This window comes from Mastomys coucha, unplaced genomic scaffold (assembly GCF_008632895.1).
Source record: "Mastomys coucha isolate ucsf_1 unplaced genomic scaffold, UCSF_Mcou_1 pScaffold12, whole genome shotgun sequence".
In the NCBI taxonomy this organism is placed as follows: domain Eukaryota; kingdom Metazoa; phylum Chordata; class Mammalia; order Rodentia; family Muridae; genus Mastomys; species Mastomys coucha.
Genome location: NW_022196894.1, coordinates 61,920,117 through 61,936,104, shown reverse-complemented (window position 1 = coordinate 61,936,104; position 15,988 = coordinate 61,920,117). Strand labels below are relative to the sequence as shown.

At 37.6% G+C, this 15,988-nt stretch overlaps 1 pseudogene; it reads left to right on the top strand.

The window, feature by feature from the left end:
- Positions 1-1,508: 1,508 nt before the first annotated feature.
- On the top strand, positions 1,509-2,233 carry LOC116086489 (annotated as a pseudogene).
- Positions 2,234-15,988: the final 13,755 nt, after the last annotated feature.

Here is a 15,988-nt window from a genome sequence, read left to right as displayed (position 1 = left end):
ACAATACATCACTACTAGTATTTTCTTAAATGAGCATGAATATATAAATTTTTTTTGTTTGCTTTGTATTTAGTAGAGTTTAAAATCTTGGCTCTTACTGTGGTACAAGCCCAAAATAAGAACAATTTTTAGACATTGGGTTTCATTGTAATAAGACTGTATTACAATGACCCTCACATCACCAAAGGATTTTACCTCCATCGTAGCTAAGCTGAGAGTTGATAGTTCTGCAGCACCAAGAAATGAATTGTAGGTTCTATTTTTGGATATAGACTTCCTGCTATGGTCAAAGCTATTTGACTTGAGTGAGTCCCACTGGTCCCAGTTACTCCCAGTGATGGGACAGATATTGGTTCCTGCTCACCTCTGATCCTGGGTGTGTCAGAGCACCTGGGAGTGGAGCTTCCTCTGGGTGTTGTGGGACTGGCTGCAGATCTTGTAACCAAGGTCTCTGATCCTGTGTGTGTCAGCGTGCCTGGGAGTGGAGCTTCCTCTGGGTGTTGTTGTGTCTGGCTATGTTTTTCAAGATGCATAAACTCACTTAGGTGCTTCTTAGGAGACTCTTCTGTGTTCCCTTCCTCAGCGTTGCAACGCTTGTCAGGATAAGAAGATTCTCTTAGTCTTTGTTTTCTTTGAGTAGTACTGACTGAGCAGGTAATGTGAAGAAAGACAGTTGAAATGCAAGGGTGGGAAGACAGCCATATACTTTGACAGCTCTTAGAGAAGAACCTGGAGAGTTCCCAAGCAGCCATGGCTGAAGAAGAGCAGTAGAAAAAGAGTGGGCAGAGTTGAGGATGAAGGACTTAAAGAAAGCTAGAAAGAACCAGGAAAGAGAACCTACAGCTCTCATGTTTTCAGGCTATAGTTTAAGACTTCAAGGTGAGAACAGTAACATTTGCTTTTGTTGAAGGGTTAAGGGATTCCAAAGAATGCCTAGGTTATCTTGGAAATTTCAATGCCAGACAGAGGCCAAATCTGAGGAGTTCTCACTTCCTTCGCTTACATAAGAGCTATACTATCTGCAGAGTGAAGAATCTAGGTGCTTGAATCTTGCCACACTTGATGCCTCCATTTGGTTCAGCATTCATGAATGCTACCAATGGCTGTTGCTCCCTGCTTCCAAACACCAAGGGAAACAAAAACTGTCAACCATTAGTCATTGAAGTTCCTTTGATTGACCCCCAGCCAATTTATTGGCAACACCAAGTGCTATGTGGGTAATGACAGAACTCTAGAAAGAGATGAGATCTGGAAGTTTTAGGTAGAAGGACTAGTCAGCCTATTGAATAATATAGAGTTGATAGGCAAAAGGAAAGGAAAGACAAAAGAAATTCTGGGGCAGTGGTGCTGGGAGTCTTGTGTCCGAGGTGCAGTTACTCGCAGTCGGGCGGCTGCTGAGGCTCAGCGCACAGCAGCAGCAGTAGCAATGGAGGCACCTTGGTGGCCACAGCCCCTGCACTGGTGCAGCCACCCTCGTCTGCTCTGCTTTTCCTTCCTTCGTTTGCACCATGGCTGATCAGGTGACTGAAGAACAAATTGCTGAATTCAAGGAAGTTTTCTCCCTATTTGATAAAGGTGGTGTTGGCATCATCACAACAAAGGAACTGAGGACCGTCATGCGGTCACTGGGTCAGAACCCAACAGAAGCTGAACCGCAGGATATGATCAACGAAGTGGATGCCGATGGGAATGGCATCATTGACTTCCCAGTGTTCTTGACTATGATGGCTAGAAAAAATGAAAGACACAGATAGTGAAGAAGAGATCCGCGAGGCATTCCGAGTCTTCGACAAGGATGGAAATAGTTACATCAGTGCAGCAGAACTGTGCCACGTCATGACAAACTTAGGAGAAAAGCTAACAGATGAAGAAGTAGATGAAATGATCAGAGAGGCAGATATTGATGGAGACGGACAAGTCAACTACGAAGAATTCGTACAGATGATGATTGCAAAATGGAGATCTACTTTCAACTACTTTTCTCCCTCTAGAAGAATCAAATTGAAATCTTTTACTTACCTCTTACAAAAAAAGAAAAAAGAAAAAAGAAAAAAGTTCATTTCTTCATTCTGCTTGTATCTAGCAAAACTGAATGTCAAAAGTTCCTTCTGTCCACACACAAAATCTTCATTTATTGGTTGGTGGTCCTGCCCCCTAAAGATCAAGCCCCCTACATCAGTTTTACAGTATAAATACTCATACTAACCTTCTAAGGAAGCACTTAGTGGACTCCTTAAAGTTCCATTTGCTAATGATTAATACACTAGACTGGCCAGTTTCTCATGCATGCAGCTTGGTGATTGAGCACAGTCAGGCATTTGTATTAAAACTGAAAAATGGAAAAAACAAATTCAAAATCTCAAAAAAAAAAAAAAAAGAAATTGTGGGCAAAACAAAAAGGAATGATGACTTTGGAAAACTATTTTAAAAACTTGCTTTAGGCTCTAGACAGGGTAAAACACCAAGGGAAACACTTTTCTTAGGGCAAATGAATTATACCCTTTTTTATAGACTGTTTTGTTCGTTTGTTTTGTTTTTAATCATTTTTGGAGACAATTCTCATGTAGTCCAGGCTGACCTTGAACTTATTACATATTCAAGGCTGGTCTTCAACTCTTATTCACTTGCTTCCACTTCCCAAAAGCTGGGATTACAGATGTGTGCCTGGTACCATGCCTAGCTCTGCAATGCTATAGGATATGGACTTCAAGTAAATATTAAGCATATGAATGGCCAATCTACTTAAAATTAAAAAAAAGCTTTAAAAATATTTCTTTAGAGACAGAATGTCATAATGAAATAAAGGGTGAGGGGCAGTAGGAAGATGTAGGAAGCTACAGAGATCGTTCTTTGAAGATATGGAAAATGAGACAGAGATCCAAAGTTTGAGAATGTCATGATTTATTAACTGTAGAGGACGAGAGACAGAATCTAAGATGAACTTTCAGGTTTGGACTTGACTTGAGCAGCTGCATACCTGAGGTCCATGGGGACAGAGGGAGATCTGTTTCTTCTATATCTATCCCTTTTGCACATTTCTGGTTCCAGGAAGCAAGATCTGTTTCCACTTTGAGAAAACCTTTTCTGCTGTCCCTCTTTCAAGTTGCCCCAGTAAACAAGTTTAACTCTCTCACTTGTATTACTCAACTAAACCTCTCTCACCAGTTGAAAAACCTTACAAATCCCATCATTTAAAAAAAGTTTTATTAGATTTTATTTTAAAATACATTATTTTAAAATACATTAAATAGTTCTTAAACACTATAAATTGGGTTTTATCTCTTTTGCAAATAAAAATTGTTTTTGTTGGTTTTTTTTTTTTGAGTAACAGAAAAATTCCATCATAGCTTTCACCATCATAGCTCAAATAGCTTTCACTAAAAATACTAAAGCTATGGTTTTCTCTAAAATGTTCTCAGGGCTTCTTCAAGCACATGTAAACTAGAGGGTTTGTGTGTATATTTATTTCTATAAAGTTTATATGATTCTTTTAAGTTTATATGGTATTTTAAGAGTTGCATTAAGTGAGATGTCACAAAAATGCAAAAGAGTTATCTATGTTCTGAGTCTATGCTGAGACATAGAGAACATGGAAGGCTACTCTTATATTGAAGATGTTAAATGCAGATGCCCTTGGATTCATAGGTTGTAGCTATTGATCTGGATGGTTTCTTAAGTAGGCAGTTATATACAGTCAAAATGATTTGACACTCATACTCTGTATTATTAATCCAATGATGATTAATAATTCTTCCAAGGATCACTAGGAAAATATGTTGGTCTTCAAGTAAAACGTATAGCCAAACTCATGAAATAAGAATATGTGCTCTGTGAGGGGAATTGCAACCTCCCAGGAAGAACAACATTGGCTGGCCAGACCACCAAGTGCTTCTTGGGATTAGACCACCAACCAAGGAGTATACAGGAAGGGATCCATGGCTCCAGATACATAGGTAGCAGAGAATGACCTTGTCTGACATCAGTGGAGGTTTAATGACCCAACATAGTGGGATACTGGGGGTAGAGAGGGGCAGAAGAGGGTGGGTGGGGTAGGTGAGCATCCTCATAGAGGAAAAGAGGACGGGGGAGTGGGAGGTTGTGGGATGGGAGACTTGTGGAGGGGTTACCAGGACATAGGCTAACATTTGAGATGTAACCAAATGGAATGATAAATAAAATAAAAAAGAATATGTGCTCTGTGGTCTGATAGAATAAAGCAAGAAGGGGTTTGACAACTATTTCTTTTTTTCCCCATGTATAAGAGGTTTAATTGAGAGGGAGAGGGGGGGCAGTAGCAGACAGAGAGGAGGGAGAGAGCGAGGATTGACCACTATTTCTAAATTATTAGTTTTGAGTTGAGAAATTTGTTTTAGGTTATATCATACAACAAGTTTTACTAACTAATTGCAAGGTGCATCTTTATTAGTCCCCACCTGAAAACACCTAAATAGCTCAACCATTGTAGGTTGAAATTGTTGATAGTCACAGATCATTAGCATGCACTGAAATTAATACTTGAAATTAATTTCTAGTAGTATTTACAAGAAATTTCAGCATACTTGTTATATGGGTGGATCACAAGTTATGAAGACATTAGAAATAAAACCACTACTAGTTGGTGCCACCATTTAACTCATGCAAACATTTTTGGGAATATGTTTTGAGAAATGGTTCATTAGGTATCTTCACCATGGAGCAAACACTGTATTGTAATGACGATGTTTGAAAGGTATAGGCCGCTGGGCCCAAGGCAATGTGATAGGCTTAAGGTACTGCATAATAGTTGTATCATGAGAAGAAAGGGGCAGTTCTCTAAGATGTAAAATAAGACTAAGTTAAATGAAGGTGTCCTCATATTTTTTATTACTAACCCTTATATGTTTATATAACCTACTGTTAACTCTTATGCAACCTTAAGTAGATTTTAACAGTTTAATGATTTGTAAAACAGTAATACTTTCTAGAGAATAATTCCATTTCAATAATGGTTGATGGTTCTTTGGTATTTCATAACTAGCTGTGATATATCTCTATCTCTATCTATCTATCTATCTATCTATCTATCTATCTGTGTGCGTGTGCGTGTGCGTGTGTGTGTGTGTATGTATATATCACCTATATATGATACATGTGATATATGTAGGTGATATATATCACATATATGTGTGTATACATGTGTGTGTATGTATATATCACCTATATATGATACATGTGATATATGTAGGTGATATATATCACATATATGTATGTATACATGTGGGTGTATGTATGTATCACCTATATATGATACATATGATATATGTAGGTGATATATATCACATATATGTATGTATACATGTATAAATATCAAAATATATACAAATAAATATGTATGTATATACAAATATAAATACACACACATAAATATATGTGGGTGCTGGGAATTGAACCTGGGTCCTCAGGAAAAGTAGTCAGTTCTCTTAACTATTGAGCCTTCTGTCCAGCTCTGAATTGTTTTAAATAAAAGTGCAATGTAAATGAATATATTTGCTCAAGTACACTAAGGCATTTCTACCTCACTTCAATCAACTTTGCCAACCTTTTAGTGATTTTGACACTTGAATTTGGTCTTTTACATAAGACAAATGCACTTGAGGTTGTAGTATTTGAAAGGGAGAGGGGAAGTCAATCAATGTTTCATGTACTGTTGTAGCGTAGAAGAGGAAACATGACAATTGAAAGATGAAAGGTGCCTGATGTCCATCCCTCAAAGCATCAAGATTAACAAACTGGTCCCCCATGTGCAGAAAAATACGCAAAACTGGAAAGTAACTTATTGGGAAGTATTTTCCTCATGACAAAACCCAGGAAACTAACTTCTATGCATTATGGTATATAGGGTAGAATTTGATATACTATATATTTAAGTAGTATTTTATATTTGAGAAAAGTCTCTGGAGACTTCATAACTAAAAATTACCCTATAATCCTGGAAAAGTGGATGGAGGTTGAGATTTTTCACCACATAAGTATTGGCTAAGTTTTTATTGCTTGAAAAAAAATACTTTTTCATTAGTTAGTTTCTCTATGTTTATTTGGTGCCAGCTCTTATATTTATTTTTGTTTTACACTTGTTTTGACTTTTCTTCATATAATTCAATTCAGATTTCTATTGGTTACAGTTGGTTTCTTGGAAATTTTCTTCTTCACAAAGATTACTGCAAGTCCTCTCTCTGGCTTTGTATGATTCAGATGGAAGGGAAAGGTGAAGAGGTAGGAGGTCTGACAGCAAGTCATTTTCCCACTGGTGGCCCTGCTCACGTGGGCATCCCCAAATGGATTTACTGGGTCATCAAAACAAAGAAAAATATGAAATTGGAGGGTCTTGCTAAGGGGGAAGAGGAGGAGTTTGAGGGGGAAGTTGGGGTAGATATGATCATATTTCATCATGTACATGTATAAAATGCTTAAAATGTAATGCAAAATAATCTAGTGAATCTTAGAATGCCAATCATTTGCCAATGTGGTTCTTACATCAACAGATACTTTGTGAACCAGTTGCATCTTTTCTCTTGCTATCAGTATCCATTTCTTTACTAGAATTTGTTAAAAATTATCTTTTTTTCTGTCCCAAAAAATTCTCATGGTCTTCCTATCTATAAAGACCTTTGGTTGGCTTCTGCCCTAAAAAATGCTTTCTACTGAATCTTCCAAGGAAAATTCTCTCTAAGAAGGCTGTTTGGTACCATTATTGCTTTAAATACACAAAAACACATAGAAATAAAGAAAATATCTAATAAAAAATCAATTGAAAAAATAAATACACAAAAAAGACACACACAGTTAAATATTAAATATTAAATAAATATCTTGTTTAATGTCATTGTCATTAAACTTTTTATGACTACTGTGCACTAATAAAAATAAACAAGAGTATCAGGAAAAATTTATACATAAATTCAGATAGTAGAATACTTACACATGAATTCAGATTTTATTATTTCACTTCAAAGTTTTCCTTAAAGTTTTATTTAGTATTTGATATTTAATGAGCTGAGCCTTGAAATTCAGTTGCATACCCAAAGAAGGAAGAGAGTGTTCAATGCAGAAAAGAATCAAAAGTGTTGAAAAAGCCTCAGAGAACAAGGGGAACAGAGAACAAGCAACAGATTAGTCAACTGTCCTCTGTAGAGTGGTTGTGACCCTACCTTGTAATGGCTGAGCCATCTCTCTAGCCCTCATCTGTGGCATAAAAGCTCATTTAGGCTACTTGTATCCAATGGCCCCACTGTCCTGTTTGCATTCTTTTGTGTGTATTTTTGTTGTATGGAAGAACAAAATATGGGGAGATGAGATGTGTAGCATGAAACATTTTATCCAAATTATTTTGACAACTATGAGCAAGTAGGTAGCATTGAATCAAATAACCTGTTTATGAGTCTTCTGGGTAGGTCTTAAATTCTGATATTTAATAGATGTAAGTGCTATAACTGGTGCTCAATAAATAATAAACACTTGGTGTTTGTAAGTCTATTCTAAGAATTACTATTAATTCAACAGAATAAAAGGAATATTTATCTTTCTGACATTTATCCTAAGTGCTAGGCAGCTATCATAGATTATCCAAGCTGCCATCTTGCTCTATGAAGTTTTGTATTATGCAGATAAGGAATGTGCCAAACTAGGATTCCTGGGAGAAATGTTATTTCAAATAACCTTCTATATTTTATTTCCCTCTTATTCAACTCAATATCTTTTAAATTTGTTGATCTACAAGCTCTCCTGAGAATGTTAATTCAAGACAATCCTCATTAGATATCATTCTTTCACTCAACAAATATTTGTATGGGATGGATACTGACTGGAACACTTGGATCTATAGTGTCACTTATGTCTAGGTGGTAAGAAACAACAGCCTAATTAGACTTAGGGCCCACTCAACATTAGGGAAATCATGCCTGCTAATAAAAACCTAGCCACCTACCTGTAACTTATGAGGCCGTATTTCCTAGATGAGAGCTTAGTACTGGTACTCTCTTAAGCCAGTATAATTTCTAACTGCATTTTAAATATTTTTTCTATTATCCACATATAAATGTAACTTTCACTTCTGTTTTACAATAGTCAGAGACTATTTTAGAATGCCAAACTTTATTAAAGTGTAGAGAACACTTGGCCTTGTGTGCCAATTCCCAATTGATACAGGTACTGCACAGTTCTTACACCTAAGCCTCTGGGAACATTGCAGAAGAGAGTGCAGAAATATCATGGGGTCCCAACCCTAGATGAAGAGCTGTAAGCAACTAATGTCTGCTGGGAGAGGAAGAATTAGTCTTCCCTCTCACTGGTTATCCAATGTTAATTGGTAACTCTAAAGACCTGTGCATACAAACAACACTAAAGAGACTCAGCAGGCTGCATCTATAGCTTTTGTTTTCCTTTTCTGTTTTTAAATATACAATAGAATAGTAACAACCAAAGAACCAGAATCCATGAATTCTAGAGAGTGTGGGAGGGCAAGAGAGATGTTTGAGCAATGAGAGAAAGGGTGGTGATATATTTTAATTAGAAACAAAAGAGAAGAAATTTCACATAGAACAGAAAGTAATATTTATTTAAGCTACTGTTTGGTTGACTCGATGGCACTTAGTTGAAGCTGGGTCATTCCTTTATTAAAGCATTCTTTTATTTGCTTGTTTTCTTACTTGTATATCAGATTGTTTTTTTGATAATATCACATTTACAATCTGTAAAAGAACAAGATTGTCTAAAGAATTGACTAAGGAACAGTTATAATTAACAAAGCAATCACAGTAGCCTGAACTATTGCTGCATAATTTATGGTGGTACTGGATGGTTCTTTGGAGTCAAACGTTCTTCAAAACAGTCTGATATTCACTTAAGGGTATACAATTAACCTTTTATATTGGGATTGTTGATGAAAGAGAAAGCTCTTACCTTGAAGGAAGAAAGAGTAATTATTCCGTAGCTAATTATGAGTGACAAAGAATATGGACTTAGTTTGTCTCCCAAACCATTTTCCAACATAAGAGATTTATGATGCCTCTTCAATTAGATAAAAAGGAAGTAATAAATCTACGCACTTTTCAAATATTGAACATCTATAGGTAGGATATAGCAAGTGGGTTAAAAACCCCTCACTCATATACTACCTGGTGGTATTCTATCTTTTAGGTTGATAGAAACCAGTGGTCTATTAATTTAGCACAACAGTGTCACATTATAATCACAGGATATTCAGGCACAGAGGTAGAATGAATGACTGTTGAGGAGTTCCAAAGACTACCCATGATAATTTACCACACAGAGCATAAATTCCAATTCTTTACAATCACAAAGCTCTAATTAGTCCATAAGTTTTTCCTTTATGGGTATATACTCAGAGAATTCCTTGTCCTGCCATAGTGATATTGGCACATAATGTTTATTGTTGCTCTATTTATGATAGCAAGAAGATGGAATAATCCCAAATGTCTACCACTAGATGAAAGGATAATAAAAATGTGATTGTGTTGACTTGAATATGCGTGGTTCAGGGAGTGGCACTATTGGGAGCTTTTGTTGGAGTAGATGTGGCCTTCTTGGAGGAAGTTTGTCATTGTAGACATGGGCTTAAAGACTTCTCCTTGCTGCTCCTGAGACAGTCTACTCCTGGCTTCCTTTGAATGAAGATGTAGAACTCTCTGCTCCTCTAGTGCCATGCTTATTTGGATGCTGCCATGCTTACTGCCATGTTGATAATGGACTGAACCTCTGAACCTGTAAGCCAGCCCCAATTAAATGTTTTCCTTTATACAAGTTGCCTTGGTCATGGTGTTTCTTCACAGAAATGGAAAACCCTAAATAAGATAATGATGGATAAATAAAATAGAATAGTATTAATTTTGTAAGCAGAGACTGAAGGAAAGGCCACTCAGAGAATGTCTCACCTGGGGATCCATCCCATATGCAGACACCAAATCCAGTCACTATTGCTGATACTAAGAAGCACTTGCCTGATACAGCTGTCTCCTTAGAGGTTCTGCCAGAGTATTACATATACAGATGCAGATCATTGCAGGCAATCATCAGACTGAGCACAGAGACCCCAGTGGAGGAGTTAGGGGAAGGAATGAAAGAGCCGAAGGGGTTTGCAATTCCATAGGAAGAACAATATCAACCAACCAGACCTCCTAGAGCTCCCTGGGACTTAAACACCAACCGAAAAATATACATGGAGGGATCCATGGCTCCAGCTGCATATGTAGCAGAAGATGGCCTTATCTGGCATCAATAGGAGGGGAGGCCCTTGGTCCTGTGAAGGATCAATGTGCCAAGGTATGGGAATGCTAGTACTGTGAGGCAAGAGTGGAAGGGTGAGGGAGCTCCCTCATAGAAGCAGGGGATAAAGGGGGTGGGACAGGGGTTTTCCGAGGGGAAACCCAGAAGGGGGATAACATTTGAAATGTAAATAAGTAAAATAACCAATAAAAAGTTTAAAAAGAGAAAAATGAAATCATGGAATCTGAAAAAAAAAAAAGATTCACCAAGAATGTATGATACTAAGTGAGATTATCCAAACTCAGAAACAACCTATATGTTCTTCTTCATATGCAGATCCTCACCTATAATGTATTAATGCTTGTCTATAAACAGCTCCAAGTGTGGGTCTTGCATATTAAGAAAGGAGAGCAAGAACGGTTTATATTAAGTGATGAGGAAGGACAGAATGTAGGCAAAGAGATACTCGGGTCATGAAAGAACTTTTTAAGCTATGTGCTTTTCTAGCTTCAACTGTCATAATTATTTATTTTTTTGTGGGGGGATGAGTATATAGAAATGTAATTGATAGTGAAAATATAGGACCCTAAGTGAAACTCCATTGCTTCAGCATGGTCAGTCTGTGTTTAAAGTAGCTTTGTAAATCTAACCTTGTGGTATTTTTATTGTAAGTTCATTATTACAGAATTATTTTTTTAAAATGCCTCATTTTTAGCTCAGAATTGCTCCTGTCTAAAGGAAATAAAGGGACAAAGAGTGCAGCAGAGACTGAAGGAAAGGTCATCCAGAGACTGCCCCATCTGGGAATCCATCCCATATGCAGACACCAAACCCAGACACTATTGTGGATGCCAAGAAGCACTTGCTGATAGGAGCCTGATATAGCTGTCTTCTGAGAGGCTCTGCCAGAGTCTGACCAAAAGGATGATCGCAGCCAATCATTGGACTGAGCACAGGGACCCCAATGGAGAAGCTAGGGGAAGGACTGAAGGAGCTAAAGGGGTTTGCAACTCCATAGGAAGAGCAAGAATATCAACCAACCAGACTCCCCAGAGCTCCCAGGGACTAAACAGCCAACCAAAGAGTACAGATGGAGGTACCCATGGCTCCAACTGGATATGTAGCAGAGGATTACCCTATCTGGCATCAATGGGAGGAGAGCCTTTGGTCCTGTGAAAGCTTGAAGCCCCAGTGTAGAGGAATGCTAGGGCAGTGAGGCAGAAGAAGGTAGGTGGGTGGGGGAGCACCCTCATAGAAGCAGGGGAAGGGGGAATGGGATTAGGGATTTTGAAAGGGGAAGCTGGAAAGGGGGATAGTTTGAAATGTAAATAAATAAAATAACCAATAAAAAAAATGCCTCATAAATTCTTTAACACAGATATGTGTCCTGTCGCCTCAGGAAAGGAGGAATTTTCATTCAGAGAACCTATATTAGGGACGATGTTGTGACAGTTTTTTTGAACAGTATCCTCTTCATGTCAATTATTAGAGTGCAAATAACTAATATGATTTTCTTTCTCCTAAGTTCTGAGCATGGCGGCAACCTTTCTGTGTGTATTTACATCTGCAGTAGCTTCTGTGTGCATTCACATCTGCAGTAGCTAAGCCTTTCTTTTCCTTCCTTGACATTTGTTTTTTACATATACGAATCAAAAATCAAGTCAGAATGAAAACCAATTCACATACACATTGAAAACCACTTTAACAGAGACACACAATTTCCCCCAACCCATATGGCCTTGAAAATGAGCATGTGGGGGAAGGAGATGGTCTTTACAAATGTGTCTCATTCTTGGGTGGCTTGTGGTCAGTAGTGGTGTTTTAACGAACTGATTTTGGCTTCTGTGGTCCATTGACCTGGGTATGGAATCAAAGCAAATATTTTCTACTCTGTGGGATGCTGGGCCAAAGACAAGAAGTTTTGTTCCCTTTCCAGTAACAATTCTTTTCTGAGTGTGTACATGATGATTGGATAGACTTCCCTCTATGCAAGACACATGCTTTGAACAAGCTTTTTGTAATCTGGACGGCTCACTTTCAAGAACTAAAATTCATTCCATTGTAGGGTGAACAGCCATCAGGACTGCACAACTTTAAAAGCAGAGGGCGTGTTTTCTTAACACTAGTAAGTTCTACTCCCAGTATGGGTCCTTAAGAAGTTGCTTAAGCTATGATTTCTAGAAGATTACTACTAGCATCCCATCAGTTTTAAGCCATTGCCTGTTTGGGACAAGGTCAGTTTATTGGCCTGTCCAGAAAGGAATTGAAGACAGAATTGGATATATGCAAGAGGAAAGTGAAACAACAGATCAGGTGGTGTATCATGTGTTTGAATGATGGGGATCAAAAGGGAGAGTTTTGGGAGCAACTGATGCTTATAAAGAAGCAGATGGCACTAGAGGACTGGAAATTGACGCTTTTGGAAATGATCCTGATTCAGTTTTCAACATCCATATCAACTGTTCCAGGGGGAATCCAACATCCTCTTCAGGCTTCCACTGGTACCTGCACTCACATGGTAGACTTTTATACAAATAGGCACCAAGACACAGACACGAAATCAATCAATAAATCTTCAAAGAGGCACAAGATCAAAAATAAGAAAGAAGATATGATAAGAAAAGAGAGCCACACAACAAATGATTTTCTCTAATTAGAGTGAGACACTGTCTGGAGTTTCTGTAATTGGAGAGAGGGCATCTCTGACTCACTAAGACCCTGGCTTTGAGCAGGCTGCTCCAGCATTTCTGAAATTTAAGGTGTGGACAGCACTGCAAAACTGGGCTAGGATATCTCGTGCCATGCCTTAGTGTTCTAAGAAATGAAAAACCTGACTCCAGGCTTCAGTCTTACAGCCAGACCATTGTTGCTTGTAGGCTATCCAATAAAAAAAAAAAAAGCTTTCTTCCTAAAAAAGAAACAACAAACAAACGAAGACCTAATGCTCCTTTATAGTTTCATAAAAGCTAGCTCTTTCTTTGAAGTAGCCTGGACTGGGGTTTCACTAAGATAACACCTAGTCTTTGTCATTTAAGCCTGGTGAATGGTAGTAGAACTGAAAATCTGGTTTCATTCTCTCTTTGCCTTAGGTGAATATATTTTCTTTGACTACTTCACCAAAGAACTGCCACTAATGTTTCTCTTTCCTGGCTCATTTCTTGAGCTACATCCCTGCAATTTAAGAACAAGCACAGTTTTAGCAACTTTGGTTTCCATTCTGTGGGGATTAGAGCTAATTCTTGTCACTGACTGTCTTGAACTCAAATATTAAGGGCTCTTTGGTGCCATTGACTAGATTTAGGATTTTCTTTCTTCCTATGGAGCACTCTGATGCTTCTTTTATGAACTTGTGATTGATGCATAGATATTAAGAATTGCAATATCTTCTTGATGTAGTTTTTCCTTTGATGAGTATTCAGTGTCTGTCCTTATCTATTCTGATTAATTTTTCTATGAAGTCTATTTTATCAAGTATTTAAATGGCTACACCAGATTGTTTATTGGGTACATTTGTTTGGAGTAACTTTTTTCCATCTTTTTATCCTGATGTAATGCTTATCCTTGATATAAAAGTGTGTTTCTTGGATGCAGCAGAAGAATGGGTCCCATATTTCTAGCCAATCTGCTAGTCTTTTTTTTTTTTTTTAAGTTGAGAGACTGAGACCTTATGTTGAATGATATCAATGACTAATGTTGAGTTATGTTATTTTGTTGTTGTAGTGTGGGTCTTTTCACTCCCTCTTTTCATTTGCTGGTCCAAGCTTCCCTATTCTTTGTGTTTTCTTGGGTGCAATTAACCTCTTTGGGTTGATCTTTTAATTCTATGGCCTTCTGGAGAGGTGAATTTGTAGACAGATACTACTTAAATTTAGTTTTATCACAGAATCTATTGTGATTGAACGTTTTGCTGGGTATTATAGTCTGTGCTGGCATCTGTGAACTCTTAGAGTCTATAGAACATCCATCCGGGCCCTTCTGGCATTTAGAGTCTCCATTGAAAGGACATGTTATTTTAGTGAGTCTTACTTGGTCTTTTGTCCTTTCAGCCTTTAATAGTCTTTCTTTATTTTATATATTTAATATTTTAATTATCATGGGGAAAGTCTTTTCTGACCCAGCCTATTTGGTGCTTTGTATACTTCTTGTATCTAGATAGGCATCTCCTTTTTTCGGTTAAGGTCATATTCTTCTGTGATTTTACTCAAAATATTTTTTTGTGCCTTTGACCTGTGTTTTTTCTCATTCTTCTATTCCTATTATTTTCAGATTTAACCTTTTCATGGTATGCAATGTTTCTTGCATCTTTTATGCCTCAGTTTTATAACATTAACTTTAACTCTTCCATATCATGTACTTTTTGGTGAGGCTTCCCTCCAAGGTTCCTGCTCAAATTTCTAAAATTTTCATGTCTAGTTTTCCATCAGTTTGTGTTTTCATTATTGATTCTATTTCTACTTTCAGGTCCTGAATACTTTTCTTCATTTTATTACACCGATTATTTGTATTTTCATAGATTTAACTAATGGATTCATCCATATTCCCTTTAAGGCCCTTCATCAAATTCATAATAGATATTTTGAAGTCCTTGTCTTGTACTTGAACTATATTTTATTTATCATGACCTATTTTAGTAGGGTTTCTGGGCTCTGTCTGTTACAGATTGTGTTTTATACTGGTATTTAAATGTCTGGGTTTTATTGTTGTAACTGTGATTTGTCATTGTTGTGTGGGGTTCCATTTCTTGGTTTTTGTTGCTGCCTCTGGATCTTAGTATCATGTGGTGGTTGTGGATTGCCTGATATTGAGTGCTTGTGCCTGTCAGGCACTCAGGCACCACTGGGGAGAACTTGTTTCTAGATATTAGAAGCAGACATGCAGGAATTTGAAACAGGCTTGAAGGAAGGCAGAATTTGGAGGGTTCATAGGAAAGGATAAAAACTGGGTCTATCAGGAAGACCTGATTCTTTACCAGGCGTTACCTCTAGTTTTCCAGGAAAAGACTCTCTAGGATGTTGATGGGTAAGTCAAAAAGACTGTGTGAGGTAGGAAAGCCGTAGAAGAGAATTTCTTTAGGTCGTTGGGAGTAGTAGCAAAGAGGAAGGAGAGCTAGCATCAGGTCTGCTACCAAGTAGAAATAAGACTGGGGACTTGGAATTGGATGGTGGGAAGGAGAGTGCAAATTGCTTACCAGATTCCCTGTCCAGCATGGTCAGTGGGTTTCCCAAGATAAAGCGATGGGGTGAGCTGAATTTGATTTTACCTAGTCCTCAAATTTAAAAATTTATGCCACTTATCATAGCATTGAGTAAATGTAGTCTTATAATTACGCATTTATATATATATTTTGTGTCTTTTATTGGACTTTCTCACTTTTGAGCATTGAGATTTTAAAATCATTCAAGACATGTGGTAACTGCCAAGTGGCCCTGAACAAACTTTATTCTGGAAATTTGTGGCAAGGAGCACATTGATCATAGAGACAGAGGTGTCTGTGACCACGAGTCCTCTTTTCTCTGACTACACATACATTGTGTTTATATAGGATCAGAGTTTAGCTGTCTCAGAAGCTATTGGGGTTCTAGTTGTTTTCTCCTCAATAAGAACTTGAAGAATTAATGTAATTAGCATCTTAAGTTTTGAAATATATCATAAAGCAAATATAAAATCACAAGTATGATTGGTATTTATGGTTTCCTCAATCAAGTGGTGAGTGCCAGAGTCCTGTGTG